Source organism: Onthophagus taurus, chromosome 11 (genome assembly GCF_036711975.1).
Source record: "Onthophagus taurus isolate NC chromosome 11, IU_Otau_3.0, whole genome shotgun sequence".
Taxonomy (NCBI): Eukaryota; Metazoa; Arthropoda; class Insecta; order Coleoptera; family Scarabaeidae; genus Onthophagus; species Onthophagus taurus.
The window spans coordinates 9,699,276-9,718,648 of NC_091976.1; the positions used below are offsets into that span (position 1 = coordinate 9,699,276).

The window sequence follows — 19,373 nt, forward strand, 5'->3', positions numbered from 1 at the left end:
CGTGATTAGTATCAAACCCTGCCGTAACGTCCATGTTAATCTGTAAAATAACATGTTGTAAGCTTTTCTGGTATAATTACGAAAGAGATATTGTTTATATCAAACTAAACCCATATGGCCTTTTATAAAATGGCCATTTTTCAAGTAATTCTGATGTTGAGTTACTGTTTTAAGGTCTGTAAACCTTAACTGTCTGCAGGCTTTCCGAGCATAGTCAAATGTTCGGAAGAGAGATTATCATATGTTAATGATCAAATCATTATTATCAACAACTTAAAATACCTACCAAAAGTTATTGTCATCAATGCATCTCAATTTAAGTATCCTACTAAATATTAGTAGACATGTTTAAGAAACAACAAGCAAAGTTGAGCACTTTGAAGAACAAAACTTATTTTATCAAAAATTATCTCAGCTCAAATATAAATCTACAACAATTTAACTATTAAATTTGTAGCATGTAAAACAAAACAGTATTTTTTTTCAAAACAGTACTAAATTCACTTCACCCAGAAGTTTCGTTACGCGAATGAGCTAGCACACAATAAAGAAATGATTCTTGGAATCAAGCAGAAACCGGTAGAAACAAGTAAACAAGGTTCGTAAGGGACGTTACAATTCGTCCCTTATTATCATAACTTATTGGATTCGTTCAGTTTTTTTTTTATGTTTAGTACGTTGCGATAATCAATATTACATTAATTTGACGAACTTGGCGTTCTTAAATAATATTGTTATTGGCACAACAAATTATTTCGTCATTATAATGAATAAAATACGTCTCCCTAAAAAAATAATTTGTTGAGACAATGATCATTTGTACATTAATATTAATAAATCGGATTCGTAATGTTAATAATTATGTTTATCAATTTTTCTTCGATGTGTATGTTAAGGTTCATTGACCAATACACGTATACATTAATACTACGAATTCGTGTTATTGATTTTTATTATCAGCATAACGAAAAGTTTCATTGATGTAATGATTGAATACTTCGCCCAAATTAAAAAGGTTGTTGCCAGAATAATTTTTGTACACAATTTCAATAAATCGAATTTGTAATATTGATAAATGCATTATAGAGTCACCAAGAAAAATCTATAACATTTTCATAATATCGATGAAAATTTCAATGTGACAATGAAGTTGCTATTAATAAAAGGTGTTTATTAATAATACATACAACATTTCTTTCACTGTAGTAATTGCTGATTACTTATCTAATTTTATAGAGACGTCACAAGTTAATGACTTAAAAAGTACCACAATAATAACGAAAATAAAATCTGTTTAGAGAATTTTCAGATAACTGGAATTTTAATCAGATCATATCAAGCCTGCATTATCCTCAATCTAATGGAATGACTGAAAGCGCGGTAAAGAACATCAAACATTTATTCAAGAAATGTAAAGACTCTAATCAAGATATTTATTTAGCATTATTAAATCTACGAAATACTCCAAGAGATAAAATGAATTCAAATGCAAAGATCTTATTCAGTAAAAACTTGTGAACAAATATTACAATACAATTAAAACAACTGAAACCGTATAATACAATAGATGAAGACATAAAAAATCTAGAAAAACACAAACAGACGTATAAAAAATAATATTTATAATATTACATCGTTCAAGACGATTTAGGAAACGAGTACAGACGAAATGAAAAACATATTTTTGTAAGAAAACAAAAAGAAGAAGAAAGTGGTGAAGCAGAGCGTGGAAAAGGTGAAAATTAAGAAGAAACCTATTCCAAATCTCCTAAAAAAGACGAGCTAACAATCATTAAAAATTTTAATTATTATACCACAAGATATGGAAGAAAAATTGTAAATAAGTTTAAAGATTTGTAAAAAAAAATAAATAGTTAATAATAAAAAATGAAGGGTGTTGTTATATTTGCATTCGATTTGTTTTAATATAGACAACCAACTGTACATTCTGTATATACCTTAAAGTTGATATAAAATAAAAACAGTTCTAAACTTTACATGAATGAGTTTGCATTAACAATTTAATTTGAGTTTTGTCAACAACTCCCACTTGAAAATGTATTCAACCAATAAGGGAGAAAAGTTTTTAGAAATACTTTTAAATTAACATACATATACTATAGGCAATCCAAGTAACAATGTAGTATTTGTGTAGTAAAATTTAACGAATGGGCACATATTGGTAGCACCCCATCTGGGCATTAGAAATCGAACTAAATCAGCTGGCAGACTATAATATTTAAAGACAATGATATTACTAACCGAACCCGCGGTTCGTTATACCGGCATTGATTAAATTGTATAAAAATAGTACAATAAATAGTATTATCGTTGGCAGTACGCCATATCCTTCGTCAAAAAAATTATAAATAATTAATTAAAAAACTGAAATTTGAAGAATTATTTCCATTCGGCGCAAACCAGCTAAATTCAAAACCACCATCTATAGTTGAAAATCCTTAACTACAATGCTTTCTAACGTTTTCTGTAACCACGCATGGGCATTGGATAACATCGTTTTAGCCATTTTTGTTTACCGGAAGGAAGCCAGTTACCGTCCCCTGAAGGAAGCTTTTAGTTCAATTTACTGATAAAGTCATTTATTTTAAGTTATCTATTAAATTAAAATGGGTAAATATCCAAAAAGTGATGGTTTTTGCAAGGCTTATGTCAATGATTATGATTCTTTTTCGTTTTCAAAGATGAATCAGATGGAAACTGGATGCTGCTTTGGATAAAAATGTAAGATATCTTTTTTAATTTTACATCAATAAAATTATTTTGTTATACCTATTTCAATAATTTAATAGCAATAAAAACGCTTCAAAATAATGTATGTTCCTTAAAAATGTAGAAAACGATAATTAATACTTGATTTTTGTTTCTAAATAATTTTAGGTATCACAATGGTAGAATATGGATTAAAATTTTGAATAAAAAGTCAAGATAAAATGGTGACCAAGGACATTAAAAAAATCCCTGGGTAAAAACTACATTTCCCATTTTTCTTAAGTTTAAAAACACAAAAAGGTTAGGTGGGTTATTTGTTTTAATTATACATTTTGCTTAGAAATATTAGATATCTTCTTCTTCTTCTCCTGATCCTTATGCCTGATGGAGTCGGATAAACCTTTTTAATGTTCCTCCATCGCCTCTTCCACTCCCTCTGGTTCCTGGATAATTCCTTTATATCTGCTAGAGTCTTCCCTCTCTTTTTCCCAACTTCTGCTATTCTTTCCTCCCATTTCTTCCTAGGTCATATCCTTATTCTTTGCTTCAAATACCTTTTTTATTGTGTTATGTTCCATTCTAATTATGTGGGCCTACCAGTTCAGTTCCCTTCTTTCTATTTTACTACTTATCTCCTCTTGTTCTATTCCCAGTCTTATTTACTCATTTCTTATTTAAAAAAAATTTGTAAAAATTTCATTTCCATTGCTGTGATGTTTCCTTCTTGTTTATCTTGGAGTGTCCATTATTCACTAGCATATCGTCGGCCTAATGTGAAAATTGCACAAGTCCCAAAACCTAAATTTTGCAGGAGAGCAAAAAAACTATTTTATTTCTTTAAAAATAAAGTAATTCGGGTGAAAGTGGAATTTGGATTAAAAAAACATTAGGGAACTGTTATCAAGTATTGATTTCTTTTATAATAGTTACCTGTTGAAAAATAAAGGAGTTATGCAAAATTCATTCTTATATCCAGTACAAAGATGGACTTATGCAAATTTCACATAATAAAACAACGCTAGTATTTACCTACCTAAGGCATTATTTTTATTAAATCGAAAATAACTACTAATAAAACAACATTAAAGAACTTGGAAGATAATAGTACATAACTTTAATATTAAAAATAATCAAATGGTTAAGTCTTATGGATAATAAGTTATTCATGTCTTAGATTGTCATAAAAATCATGATAATCTTTGGCAAGAGATTTTTTCAAAAACATAAGATGTTCAAATTTTTCTTTTTTTATTTTCAGTTGTTCTTTGTACAATAAGGGAGGAGAGTCAATTGATATATAATTTAAGTTTGGTTTTAATCTCTTAGGCATATCTTGAAACTCCTCGGAATGTTTAATCTTAAACTCGATTTTACCATCTGGATTATACTTCAGTGCTCTAAGATTGTTGACAGTTGGATCACCAACTTTAAATCCGGGTCTAATTGATTTTATTAAATTAAGTTTACTAAAGTCTTTGAAAAAAGTATAATCCAAATAGCTCACCTCATACGGTCTAGGATTTTTTCGAGCCAATTTACATAGGGAGACATAATCAGCTGGCAAATTAATGGTTCTACCTTTTAATTGCCTCTCTATGGTAGAGTGCATCGAGTCACACTCCATTTGAGTGTGACCCTTTTCTAAATATTTCTGGATGATATAAAATGTTTTTCGAGAGCAAGATTCAACAAGGCGTTGCTTAAAGTGGAATTACGATTTTGAGCGCTACAACCGTCACTATATAATATTATTTGTTGCATTGGCTCAAGCTGGGGAATTACATTATTAATCAAGAAGTTACAAATTATTGATGAAAAACAGTTTGCACTGAGCTCCCCTTGACCTTTGTGCCAGAGAAAACAATAGCCATTTTTAGAATGCAAATCAAAGATTGTAAAATTGTGTACAATAAGCTTCGTGCGATAGTACAGAGCTGATACGTTCGATTTCGGGCACAACAGTACAGACTGGAGGTCCATCATAAATACCCTGTTTTTGGAATTTTTGTCTTTTGCTTTTGCTTCCCGTGCTTCTTCTTTCTTGACAATGTGTTCCCGGTAGACAGATTCCTCTACGTTTTTGGTCTTGTAGCCTATGCAGACATCGCATTCGTCTTTCTTTGGCAAAAACAATGCAAGATTCAGATCTTCAAACATGTTTGAGAATGTGGCAATGGATAAGGGAGCTACATTATGTTCTACACACCAATTATCTTTATAAAGTAAATAAAGCTCCGATTTAGTTTTGAACGTTGGCTCTAGATATAATTTTGTTGACGATTTGCGACAATAGTGTGATTCAACTTTAGGCAGTTCTTCAAAGAATTTTTTCAAACTTATCCTTTCTTCATCAAAACGTAAGGTTTTTTTTAAATATTTTTGCGAGTATTTTTGTCACTATTCTGTTCTTCACTTTTGGCTGATGGGCTAGACATTTCATCTTTTATCCACGCTGATATGGTCCTCATAGAAAGTCCTAACGTATTGCAAAACATCAGCTTACAAACCCTAATTTCTTCGCTTTTCTTTTTAAAAAAATACTTATACGAACTTGTCCTTTGGCTAACTTCTGGATCCTTTCTATGCCTTGACCTTTCCGTTTTATTCTTCAAGACTCTTGCAGAAATGTAGATCTTCTTTTCCGGCCACGACAGGAACCAAAACTTCGCGAAAATTAACTTTCGCTCTTCATCCGTCAACTTGTAACACTGAATTGCTATTTCTTTACCGGTTTTCAATGGTTTATTTGAACACAGGCATCTCGTTTTCATTACTCTCTTAGTTTTCTTTCTGTCGAATTTGTTATTTTTTCTACCCATATACTCTACCCCTTTCTCTCTATTTCTTTTATTAGTATTATATTTCCATTCTGCAGGATTACAAAATCTTTTCTTTTTCCTTTTTTGTGTAACTTCTTCACTGGAATCATTATTTTCTTCATCATAATGTTGTTCCCCATTATCGTCTATTTGATATGTAGGGTCATTGTTTTCATTATCTACTTCTTCTGGGTGATTTGTTGCATCTTCTTCATCATTATCTTCATTTCTAATATTTCCTTCTCGTTGGTTTTTATTGAAATTCAAGGGAGTTTCTGTTTGCGCAGCAATAGCGTTTGTTGTATTGGCATTGAGCATCTTATCGGAAAAAATATTTCATTGTTGAGAAAGCTGGACGATAAATCATTGTTTTCCCCTATGTCTAAAATGTTTTGTGTCATATGAATTTGTTCTTGTAAGTCTGTTAGAGCTGACTGCAGTTCCTTGTTTTCTTCTGCAAAACACTTTTCATTTTCCGCGCTCTTTGTATCAGTATGATTGTCTTCATCTTTTTCTTTGAACAGTCCTATTGTCTTGTTTAATTCAACAGAATCACTAGTGACACTAGTTAATTTTCCAAAGCTATCGTTTGTTATGTCCTTCAAAGCGTTGGCCGGATGTAGTGTTAAACTCAACAGTTTGAAACCCCTGGTTCTACGATCCATAGCTGAAACAAAATACTTGTTTAACCAGAAAGTGCCAAATTTGTTTCTTTTTTATACCAAAAGGAGGGTTTACTAATACCTCAAGATTTGACAAGAATTTCCATCTACGCGAACTGTTCAAAACTTGTAGGTAAGGTAAAAAAATGTGAAATTCTCATCATTCTTTGCAGTAATTGGTATTCAAAATGCTTTGAAACATGCATAACTCCCGTGAGTTCTAAATATATCAACAGTGTGCAAAATGCACAACTCCTTAAGTTTACAAAAATGGCATTAATCCAGTGTAATGTATAATAACACATTTAAAAAGCTTAAATTTACATAGTATGTACTTACCTAAATGATATTGAAGCTCGGTCTGATAAAATAACGGCCAATTTAAAGCCTGACAAACTAAAAAGCACGACACCAAACATAGACAGAACATCAACACGTCGTCGTACACCTTGCTAGGACTTGTGCAACTTTCTTACTGATGTAGAACGAGTTGGACTTACGCGCATTTCATACTGTTGTTTCTAGCGCCATCTAAATACTTTTTGCATAGTTTTTTTATTTGGGTGTATAGATACGCTGCGTTTCTAACAGATGGAGCTAAAAACCAATTTTGTGAAAAATTGGACTTATGCAATTTTCACATTAGGCCGACGATATGTTAATATTGGAACTGCCACGGCGTTGTACACTTTCAATTTTATCTTATTATCTATTTCCTTCTTCCCAAAAATTGTTTTGTATTTGTAGTTTTGTGTCCGTAGAACGTGGTTAGCAAAAACAGGGAATTGTTCTTTTGAGTATTTTATTATTATCTACTTAACTTTAACACAGTCTTACATTCACTTATTCTACTTTTTTATTTATTTTTGTACTACTCTTTTTACCGACTTAAAAACTACTTCTTTCTTACTCTAATTTACCATTGATACCATAGATGGCGGCACTTATACATAAACTTCAACAGTATTAGATATACACTTGGAAAATTATTCGTTATTTCTTTTTCCGCAATAATTTCTCAAAATTAGTTAACATGTTGACTGCCCAACACGAGATAACACGTATTAGCGCTCTTCCTCAGGACGCCCAATACAAGTTATCTCGTATTGCGCTTTTTTGACTTGCCATGTTCGCGCCACTATCAGTGAGTTCCTTGTTTATAAGTGTAAATATGAATGGATGGTCTCCTGGAAGAAAATAAACAATCAAGTTTGGCTTGTATTGTATCTTGGAGAGTTGTTAATAAATGACACTAATAGTCGTTAATACTTTATTTAATCTAATCACTTTATTCACAATAGAATCTACGAATCTACGTTTTAACGTTTACATTACGTTCTTATTAAGGTTATGTCTTGTTGTATGTTTGGTTGTAGTGATGGGCGATATATCACGAACTGTTACTTTTTCACTGCCACTTAAAAATAACACGGAACGATCGTTCCTACAGACGTTCCTAAACCGTTACTGTGATCACGGCTTTTGTTCCACTGGTGTCGCTACTCTTGTCTGTCGCTCAGCGTTGCCAACCCACAAATCTAAAAGTCGGTATTTCCAATCGTAAAATATCTCTAGGTAGGTCTCGGATAAAATCGGTAGGTGTATAATTTTGGGGATTCTGATTGCATTTCTTTATTTAAATTATTAAAGAACGGCAAAACAAATTCTAAAAATTGTAAAAATAGTTTACTTGTTGGGTCGTTTAGTAGGTAGTTTTAGCGGCTAAAACATCACTTGATGCTACTGCATCAGTAAAAAATAATTGTAAGGGGCCATACTGTTGCAAAATACGACATACGACACTGTGTACGGATAGCCATCTAGTTTGTGAAGGATGCAAAATTTTATGAATCTTCACCCCACAGAATGCCTGACATTCGCCAAATTCGGCAATCCTTTTCGGGCTAGAACTAAAATAATTGTATATATCCCTAGTCTTCTACAAATCGTGGTATTTTTTCGCATGACTTAGATGCGCACAAATGGAATGAGTGGCATATACATTTCATTATAAATAATGATGGTATATTCTGTTTTAATAGTGTCATTAAAGAATGTTTAGATCAAATCATTGAGTGCGCGCCATCTGATGCAAAACCAATCATATTGTTTTTGTAAGGTATTTTATTATCATTAAAAAATTCCACAATATGTTTATGTAAAGTTAAAGCATCAGAGCCACAGAGTTTAATTAAACCCAAGAAACTGTCTTTAATTTTAGCTTTGTCGCTGTTGTATCTTACCACTAAACACAAGTGCTTTACCATACTTCGGTCAGTGGATTCATCCGCTATTAAGGAAAACTTTGTGTTTCTCAGGTCTCTGCAGATTGCTTCAAAGTTTTGGCGTCCTAGCACATTTTTTACGATTCCTGTGGTTTTGGTACGGCCACATGCTAATCCTTTAGCAATGGTCGAATCAGGGCATATTTTTGTAATCAATTTTGGAAGATGGTACATGATAGTGAATGATAAATTGTGTTCGGCAATAAATCCAGTTAAACGTATTTCCGCTAAAATATAGAAATCCATATAACTAGTATGAACGTAAAAGAAATATTGGGAAAACATTGATAAAACGTATAAGTTCAGAATTACCTACCTTCTTTAATTTCCTGTTCCCCAGATGCAGTGGATGCGCTAGGTTTCAGAAACGAGGTGATAGACTTTTGTTTTATTATCGTGTTACTATTATCTTTGTGGACGGTTGTTTGAGAATGTTTTGTAAGTGCGTTTTCCTACTTTTGATATTAATATTTTTATCACATGGTAAACAAAGCGCAAAGCTGCCTTTTTTACTTTTCTGAACCCAACCTTGATATTGCGGTATTCTCTCCCATTCATCCTTATATTTTTGATCATATTTGATTTTTTTACTTTTTGGTTCTATTTCACATTCACTCGATGAACTTGAAGACATGTTACTACTAAGTATGAAGTGAAACAAACGTAAATTTTACACAACGAATAAACGAACAAGGGAATTCCCGTAAAATCAAAATTCTGAACATCTACAAAGGCCATCTATTGTACGCACTAATAAGTTTTACAAGAAAATAACTAATAAAATTTAATTTATTTGGGCGTCGATATAGAATTACATTATTTTCTAAAATTTAAAAATCGGTAGATGACATATCAAATCGGTATATCGGTAAATGGCTTTCTAAATCGGTAGATATACCGATAAATCGGTAGGGTTGGCAACGCTGCTGTCGCTATTCGCTAGCCCGTTAACATCGCGTTGCGTCGCCGTTATGCATAACCACAACCACACGATCAGTTAAATGTGTGACCTCCTACCGCATCGAGAGCTGCGACGTGTAGAACTATCTAGTAGTTGCCTACCACGGGGAATAAATTCTATCTCCTAATAATTTTACCAAACATTGCTATTTATCGGCGTGATTTGCAATATGCATATGTATTTGAAAAACATATTGATTTAACAATTAAAAAACTTGAAAAAATTAGTTTTTTTTAAATAAAATTAATAATTTATTGAAACAATCAAAAAATAATTGCTCTGGTATGCATCTTTTTATTAAAGTAAAAAATAAATAATAACTATGTAACGTAATACTGTAGTATGTAACAAAAACAAAACTAAAAATTTGAAAACATAACGAAAGCTAAAGAAACGAAACGTTATTTTACATTATTTACTTACTGTTTACAATGGTTTTATACATCAAAAAAATAGTGTATAATATGAAAGAGATAAACTTTAGGAACAAAAACGAAAAATTAAAGATAAATGGAATTTGAATTTAAAAATAACAGTTTTTGAACTGTACTTTCGTTCAATCTATGTCTCCTTTCCGTCAAAAGTTGGCCCGCCTTTGAAAACAATCGTTCACAAGGAACAGATCTTGCTAAAATACATATTTTTTCCTGAGCAAGTTGCGATAATTTTGGAAACAATTGTTGTGTTTCTTTCCACCATAAAAGAGAGTCCTCATGCCCCTGTATAATATTTTCCTCCATATATCGCTGCATTTCTATTATGGCTCTTGCTGTTGCTGATCCTTTCGTTTGGTTATTAGCTACATTTTTGTCAAAATGCGACCAAATAGAGAATTTTTGTAGTTGGTTATCTTCCGCCTGTGGTTTAGGCGCCTTTATTAGTTCTTCGTGGCGTTCTTTGGCCGTAATTTTTGTCGCTATTATACCGATGATTTTTTGTTTGGTATTTGTCGCCACGTCAGAATTAGATAAACCAATGTTTTTAAATTTTGGGTCGAGAAAAGCACATATAGCTAATGTGTTACTGTTTTCAATTAATCCAAGACCTCTTTCAAAGCTTGTTTGTATTTCTCTTAATACTTCTCGTATTGGCAGTAAAAATTGCGTTTGGGACAGGCTTTCGAGAACTCTTTTAAGGCCGATCTATACTGGTATAACAATTGAACCAGTACAGTATTTTTCCCCACTTATTGTTTTGGTAATATCTTCGAATGGTTCCAGAACTTTGCACAATTGTCTGATTGCATTCCAATCATTGATATTTAAGACTGGTAACTCTTTGTCAATAATGGCAACAGTGCTTTAATTGCTTCTTCCAATTCTAAAAATCTTCGTAGCAAAAAAAAAATGTGGAATTCCACTTTGTTGCAACATCTAGAAATACTTTTAGTGGCACCTCAACCCCAGAATTTGTTTGAAATTTATGTAATTTATCGTTAGCAATATTGCTTTTTCTCAAATGTTTTACAATCTCTCTTACTTTGTTAACAGTTTCCGTTATTTCTACATTTTTTAAACCGTCTTTTACTATTAGATTGAGTGTATGTGTCATACAACCGAAATGTTTCCAACCGGCTAATTGTATGGCGTTTGTAATATTCGAAGCATTATCGGAAACGGCAAATATAATTTTATGGCAAATGTTCCATTCGTTAACTGTAATTTTTTTTTAAACTGCTGCCTTTAAAAGTTGTAATAATAAGGACATTAATTTGTATTGGTCATCTAAAAAATGTGCGGTAACAGCAATAAAATTCTCTGTGTTTATAGAGGTCGATGTATCTGTTGTTATACAGAACGTTTTTCCTGAATTCAGTAATGTTTTTGTATTATATTTACATTCCTCGTAAATAGCCGGAATCAACGTTTTTGATATTACCGTTCTGCTAGGTAACGGATTTAAAGCTTTAACAAAATCTATAAACCCTTTATCCTCCACTATACTAAAGGGTTGATAATCAAAAATAAACAATCTTAATAATTCTTTATTAAATTTATCATTTGATTTGACCGAATTGTTTTTGATTAAAAATGTATCAAGTTTTAATTGTGTTGGCTGGTTGCGAATAGACGGGACTAATGCTGACGTAAATGGTTGTGGTTCTTTATCTAACTGAACGGATGGTGCAGATGTAGTTGCTGCTGTCTCATTTTGGGTATTGTTTGACTGTAGAGAAGAGTTAAACTAATTATTAATATAATACCAAGTTGGAAAATACAATTTGCTGCTGTGACGCGACAAGGTATTAGAATATTGGTTGTGTATTCTGTACTTTCTGGAGGATGAGACAAAAAGAATGGGAAATCCCAACATTGAAAATACCTAGAGAATTATTGTGCCAAATTGGATTTGCCTAGTATCTATATTTAACATTTTTCAGTGGTAAACTTACTGTGGTAACTTTTGACGTTCCTGGAAGAGTACGGTTACAATACGTTTTACAAACCTTGATTTAACCAACTTTGGTACTACTTTTATGAATATCACCTTTCAATATATTAACAAGCGGTTTATGATCTGTTTGCATTTCGATTTCACGTCCATAAATGAACTGATGGAACCTTTTACAAGCAAAAACTAACCCTAGCATTTCCTTTTCAATTATTGGACAATTCTTCTGAGCTTGCGTTAAACTTGTAGAAGCAAATGCAATCGGCTTATTGTCTTGAAGCAAACAACAACCTAACCCATCTTTGCTTGCGTCAGTCTGTGTTATTATTTTTCTATTCGGATCACAATATCGTACAATTAATTTGCTAGTAACTAAATATTTTAATTGATCTAAGGATGACTGCTGTTTTTTCAGTCTATTCCCATGGAACATTATTTTTTAATACATATCTAAGCGGTGCACAGTGGTCACTTTTGTCGATCTAAGCGAGCGAAATTATTTTGTCTGATAAAACATATAATTAACTCTTGAAAAAGTTTACGAAAAGATAGAACACTAATTCAGGTGAATAGTTTGTAAATATTGAAGGATATATTACTGAAAAAGTACTAAAATAAAAGAAAATTAACGTACAAAGTATAAATAAACGAAGAAACGCTTCAAGACGATGGTTTTTGATATAATTACACTTAATCAAACAACACCATTTTTAAAGTGTAACATGTAACTGAAAATAGAAAAAAAAACGCTTTTTATTTTTTAGTTATTGTCTATGTCACTATTGTAAGATTCACTTTCACTACTATCATTTATGCTACATTTAATCATTTTTTTAACTTCTGATGGCAAAGTGCTACTTTTCTTAGGTTGTGAGTTGTGATGGTCGCAAACTACTAATTAGTGGATCGGATGATACGAGTAGCAAGTGCATCATATACTCGAGTGTCTGCTGCCGAGTGAATTTACGCGAAAAGAACTGTCTATATTGTTTTGAATCCTTATTTCGTGATTCTTGTACCTCTTCGGACATTTGTCCGATAGGTAAAACCGACTTTTTAATTAGATCTGCCCTATGAAATAATATTTTATGTAAACTTTGTGGCATATAATACCAAGGATACAAATTAACATAGATCCTTGCAGTATCTATACAATAAGTTTTGAATAGTATGCTATTTACTTCGAAACCACAGGAAATGGTAATTAAAACTGTTCTTATTCGTTTTGTGAAATTTTCATTCACTCCTGTGATTTCAGAAGCTAATTCAGGACTTCTGAAAAAACGTCTGGCTGTATTGCCGTCATTGGTTGTCCCAAAACCTGGCTTAGACATATCAACTAGAAGACCCATGTTACGACGAAATTTTTCTTGTATTTCTTTCTTCCTTGTTTCTACTTTTACCTTATCTTCTTTCCTGACTTGCCATTTACATATCTCTAATCTGTATGCAATATGTAAAATGCATTCAAACGCTTTTATCCACGCATGGAGGCTTGAAATTCCATATTCCAACTTATCTTCTTTTATCACTCGTTTTAATACGACATCTATGTCATTCATTTGCTTCGGAGAAGCTCCACAAAGGTGACAGTTTTGACCAGGTGTATCTGTTATACTTGTAAAAGATTGTTCTAAGTACATTTTTTGTGTGTCTTTTCGACAATAATGGGATGGTAGTTTATTTAGATTTTCTAAAAAGGTTTTCATGAATACGTTTGCAACTCTATTTGACAAAACTCCTGTTTTGGTGTCGGTTTTGGATCGTCTATTTCCATTCATGCCATCCTGACTGTTGTTCACCCAATTTGCCACCTGCCATTCTTTTAGATCAAAAGTGGACAAGAACATCTTGCAAATTGGCTTGCTCACATTATTTATTTTGATAGAATATTTCAACGTACCACTTCTACGTGATGTTGGTCCTTGTGAACTTTTTCTTTGTTTGGGTTCATCCTTGGAAACTAGATTGCAAACCAAAATTTTTCTTTCATCCCACGTTAGTTCATTCCAGAAGTAGGTGAACAGTTCTTTCCGATCCTCTTCAGTTATTTCGTTACATATCTTTTTCTTCGACTTTAGGCAAAACCTTGATGTACACGCTGGTGCAATTGATCTTGCTTTTCTTGTGCAATCATGAAAAATTTTTGTCTGATTAGCTGGTCGTCTATATCCTAAATATTGTTGGCCCTTCATTCTTAATTTTTTATTGACATCCTTAATATTTACCCCTATTTTACGCTTTCTTCTTCCTGACTCAGACTCATCACAGCCAATGGTTTCATTATTATTTATTTCATGGTTATTCTCATCGTCAGATAGTTCAGCTTCAGTCTCATTTTTATTATTTTCATTACTTTCAAAAATATCATTGATTTCGTCGTAGTGACAATCAGGCAAAGATTCTGAATGTTGATCAATGATAGTAACATTTTTATTATTCCGTCTTTCTATCAGTAAGTTGGTCACAGATAAAGTAGACTGAGATCCTTGTAAGTTTTCAGGATCATTTGCAGATAAATTATGACAAGTTATTGCACTAACTACTTCGATTTCATTTGAAAACGCAGGATCTAAATATTCTATAAAGCTATCGTTAAGAATATCTATTGGTATACTATTATTGTTTATCACAGCAGAAAGATTAGTAATATCACCCTCAATATTTTCTTTGTCTTGTATTGCGTTAATAACAGATGTTTTTATTATTCTTCGCATCGCTTAACATTACGCTATAAAGAGTATCACATAACTTTGGTAATTTATTTGGCTGGGTTACTACATTGCACATTTGTAAAATCCTTTTTGATCTTGAATTATCCATTATTGCGTTATCTATAATAATATTTAGAATAAAAACAAAGTAACAATACCTCGTAAAACAAATTTAAAATTGAAATCAATAACACGTAAGTAATTACAAGTTTAAAAGTGCATAATAAGGAGTTAATTGAATGAATTTTGAATTCATTGCTTAATATTCAAAAGAAAAGCAGTTATTTATGTTCTGTTCAATCATTATCAGATAATATAATATAAAAAATAAAACTACATACCTATTTTATTAACGGACAGCACAACACCCCTACTCACTCCTAACGACTTACGTGCTATTGCTGTGCTTTTGAAGATTTTGAGATACGAGTTATTGTTTTGGCGCCAATTTAAGGTTAACGGTTTTTTTTAAATCTATAATATTCTACCAGAGGGAGCAGATAATAATACAGTTCCCTTTTACGCAAAAATCGAAAATTGACATTTTTTGGACTTACGAGGTATTGCTTTGAGACCATCGATATACAGGTTATCCTCTTCTTCCTCTTCACCATTGTCTTCAATTTCATGAATATTCTTTTGTTTCTTCTGTTTTCTTCCCTTTTGGTATGTTCTTTGTCTGCGTGCTATCATAAAACGACCATATTTTCCACATTGGTTGCATTTTCTATTATATGCCGGACAATTTCTTCTCTCGTGCTCTGTAGCACATTTCTTACATTTAAACTTTTTCCCCATATTTTCATCAAATTTTCCTTCTTTTGCATATTGTTTTTTCTTTTTTATAGTATCTATTTGTGCACTTTTCCCTTCTCTTAGTACTTTCACTGGTCTCTTGCTCGCTTCATGTGCTCGACACAATTCAGCAGCTTTCTCTAAATCCATTGTTGATTCTCTTAACATTCTTTCCTGTAATGCTATATCTTTTATTCCTAATATTATTCTATCTCTCACCAAAGATTCTTCTTGCGTGCCAAAATCACAATCTTTTGCTAGTTTTCTTAAATCAGTTAGATATCTTTCAAAAATTTCTTCGTCTTGGCTCCTATTAAAGAATTTATATCTGTTAAATACTATGTTTTTTCTTGGATTGCAATAGATATCAAACGATTCTATAAAAGTTTTATAAATTTTTTTCTCTTCCCCCAACGAAAATGTGTGGTACAAATGGAGACCATCACCACCAAGAGCATTCAATAGCATTGATTTGTTAATAAATGACACTAATAGTCGTTAATACTTTATTTAATCTAATCACTTTATTCACAATAGAACTATGTCTTAACGTTTACATTACGTTCTTATTAAGGTTATGTTTTGTTCTATGTTTGGTTGTCTAAACTACTTGTTTCAATATTAAACATGGCTTATACCAATAGAAATTTTATTAAAAATAAATCAAAAATATACATTCAATGTTTATTCATTAGGTAACAGAAAAAGAATATCGTATATATAGAATTGACTATATAGAATTGTTTATGATAAATTTGAAAACAGTCTTCAACACAAAGAGCAGGCTTCTCTTCACAGACTGGGCAGAAATAACGTGTTTCTCTGCGTTTTTGAGGTTTTGTACAAACTCAACAAGGCTTTGTCGGCCATTGCTTCTTTGCATGGGTGTTTAGCAATTGTCAGGAAATCTGTCAAGACCAATGATCGTTCCGCAACATCCCTGCTCAAATTAATAATAATTAAGGCTTGAATTTATATGCGACAAAAATAAGCAATAAGGTGAGTGTACCAGTAGTTGACAATATAAGAAAAAGAATTATTAAAAAAATTGTTACAAATCAAGTTTTAGAGTTAGGCATATTTTAGAACTGATAAAGTGAAATGAATAACGTTTTAGATTAAGGGTAAAATGTTTTTTGCGGTATTTAGGTGCACAGTTTTTTTTTTAGAATATTTTAAAGACAGCTGTGACAATGTACCTTTAGTTGACATGCAATTTTTCCCCAAAATCCAGTAGTTGACATACCTCAAGTACCAATAGTTGACAAACTTTGCTTTTTTTTTGAAAAATAGTTTATTTAAAACAGCGTTTCTCAACCTTTTTTTACTCGCGTACCCCCTGACCTATCATCAGTGCTCCACGTACCCCTTCTCCATGATATGCATATTATAATTACTAATATGTACATATAGGTACAGTAATAACTCTATAAGTCTATAACACTGAAATATTTTTATTTCTACCAGTTATTACAAAATAATGCATATTATATACTAATTATACACATTTAGTTAAACTAAAAAATGTAAATATGTAAGATGCACATTAATGAGAACCTTGAGGCTGTTTGGAAGCACTCAGTAATTTGAAATCTGGATCGGAAGATGATAAATATAGTCTCAGGTTCGAACTTACACTGGCAAGTCTGTTCCTGTACTTATTTTTTAAATAAGTATAGGACGAAAAAGCTCTCTCCACTAGTACGGCGCTTGTGAACGGTAACAAAATAGTTATTGCTTTGTTAAATAATTCAGGATATTCTTCTTTCAAGTCAGCCCAGAATGAAATGAGGGATTTCTTTTCAAATTCTTGCTTAAGTGAAGAATCCGTTTTCAGTTCGATCAATTTAACTTTTTCTTGAAGTGATAAGAGGCACACTCGAAATACTTTTCACTGAAAGGGTACGCAATCCAGTAATCGTCTGTTCTACGTTTGGGGAAATATTTGTCGAAAGCAGCCTTCAGTCCATTCAGATGTTGTATAATTTGCTTCTTAATTTCTAGAGATACATGAGCATCCGTTTCAGAGAGAAAATCGTGTAATGTTTCAAAAACTTCAGATTGGTTTTTCTCAATACATAATTTCCAAAATTCTAGTTTTCTAACGAAAGACTCAATTTTGTCTGTAACTTGGAATACAGTTACTGCACTGTTTTGAAGGAACAAATTTAGCTGGTTTAATTTCGAAAAGATATCGGACATGTATGCAAGGATTTGAAGCCATTCATGATCATCAAATTTAAATGAAAGCCGGAAAGGGTGGTTCTCAAGGAACACTTTGACTTCATGCCTAAGTTCAAACAAACGTGTAAGAACTTTACCCCGAGATAGCCATCGAACCTCAGTATGAAGGAGTAGGGTTTTGTGAATACTGCCCATTTCTTGACATAATGAAGAGAATAACCTTGAATTCGTGTGGTGGGATTTGATGAAATTGACCACTTTTACTGAATCGTCCAAAACATCTTTCATACTAGTAGGAAGGCACTTTGATGCAAGAGCTTGTCGATGAATGCAAAAATGTGTCCCCTGTACTAAATGAGCTACTGCTTTGACACATCCCAGGAGACCAGAATAACAACCTGACATAGAGTTACCACCGTCAGTACATAATCCACAACACTTTGACCACTTTATTCCCTTTTTAGTAAAGTAGGAATCAATGGCATGAAAAATATCTGCACCTGTCGTGCGTTCGGAAAGAAGATGACAAAGCAAAAGTCCTTCTACAAATTTATTTCCTTTCAAGTATCTTGCAATAACCATCAAAACAGCAAATTGTGCTACATCAGTACTCTCATCAACCTGAATGGAAAAATATTGACTGTGATTGATTTCCTTTATCAACGTCTCCTCCATATTATCAGAAATTTCCTTGATTCTACGAGACACAGTATCATTGGAGAGAGGAATAGCATTAATTTTCTGAACATACTCATTACCGAACATGCAAACAACTGCGTCTTTAATGCTGGGCAAAATCAAATTTTCACCAATCGTGTGATTTTTACCATTTCTGGCGATACGGTAACTGATGCGATAGGAGGCCTCAACAGCATCTTCATTGGTACAACCAGAAGTTAAGTACGTGTCTATATTCGACTTATTTTTATTTTCGAGCAAACGCTTAAAAAAGGCCAGACCTTTATCTTTGAAATCTACGTGTTTGGTTTGCAAATGGCGACTAAGTAATGAAGGCTTCATACTACCGTTAGATAGTACTTCCCCAGAAACAACACACTCAGGTCTAGGATGCTATCAATAATTACGAATGAAAATCCATAGGACAAATACTCTTCACTATATTTTCTTACTTTTGTCGGTTGGAGAACTGGAACTGGAAGCTTAATTTCGCTGACACGCGGCAACTTCTCCTTAGGTTGCTCCTCACTAGTGATGTAAAGTTTAGTTACTTTTTAGTATTTGTAACTATCCGTTACTTTCAGAAAAAGTATTCGGTACTTTGTACTCGTTACTCGTTACAAGTAATCGTTTGCTTGAGGTTCCAGTACTAGTTTGCGCTCGAGGTTCGATTACTCGTTTTAGTTGGACTACATACTTATATGAATTTATTTTATATTACAGTTATTTTTGAAAACAAATACTGTACGTATATTATATTGTGTTTGTTACGCTATTATGCACTGTGCACTAATATCAAAAAATAGAGTGTAGGTTATGGGATTTACTTTTTCACTGCATATTATAACGAAGAATTTTTCTTAATTATTATTATTTAATTATTAATAACTTACGTTTCACTTATTATATAACAAAAATATTTGAAAGTAGTAACACATTAACAATGGAAAACAAAACTTCTTCTATAAAACAAGCAATAATAAAATAAAATAAAAATATTAAAACAACAATAAAAGATATTACAGCTTATTATTGCAATGTAAAAATAAATTTTGTTGCGCATTTCGACTTTTAAGTCGATTTCGCCTATCCAACAATACTTGGCCTTTGGAAAAAGTAACTGTTAGATCCAAAGTAACTGGTATCGATGTGAT

The 19,373-nt window shown here is 32.2% G+C and overlaps 1 protein-coding gene across 2 annotated transcripts in view; it reads left to right on the plus strand.

Annotated features, from left to right (window-relative positions):
* Positions 1 to 2,531: 2,531 nt before the first annotated feature.
* The window catches only part of LOC139431941 (uncharacterized), a 29,730-nt gene continuing 12,888 nt past the window's right edge, over positions 2,532 to 19,373 (plus strand). The window contains exons 1-3 of one of the 2 annotated variants that reach the window (XR_011641973.1): positions 2,532 to 2,631; positions 2,703 to 2,742; positions 2,899 to 3,030. The gene's annotated coding sequence lies outside the window, so the exon portion shown is untranslated. Of the gene's footprint in view, positions 2,743 to 2,898; positions 3,031 to 19,373 lie in introns of both variants that reach the window. The other variant, XR_011641972.1, reaches the window with a different exon arrangement.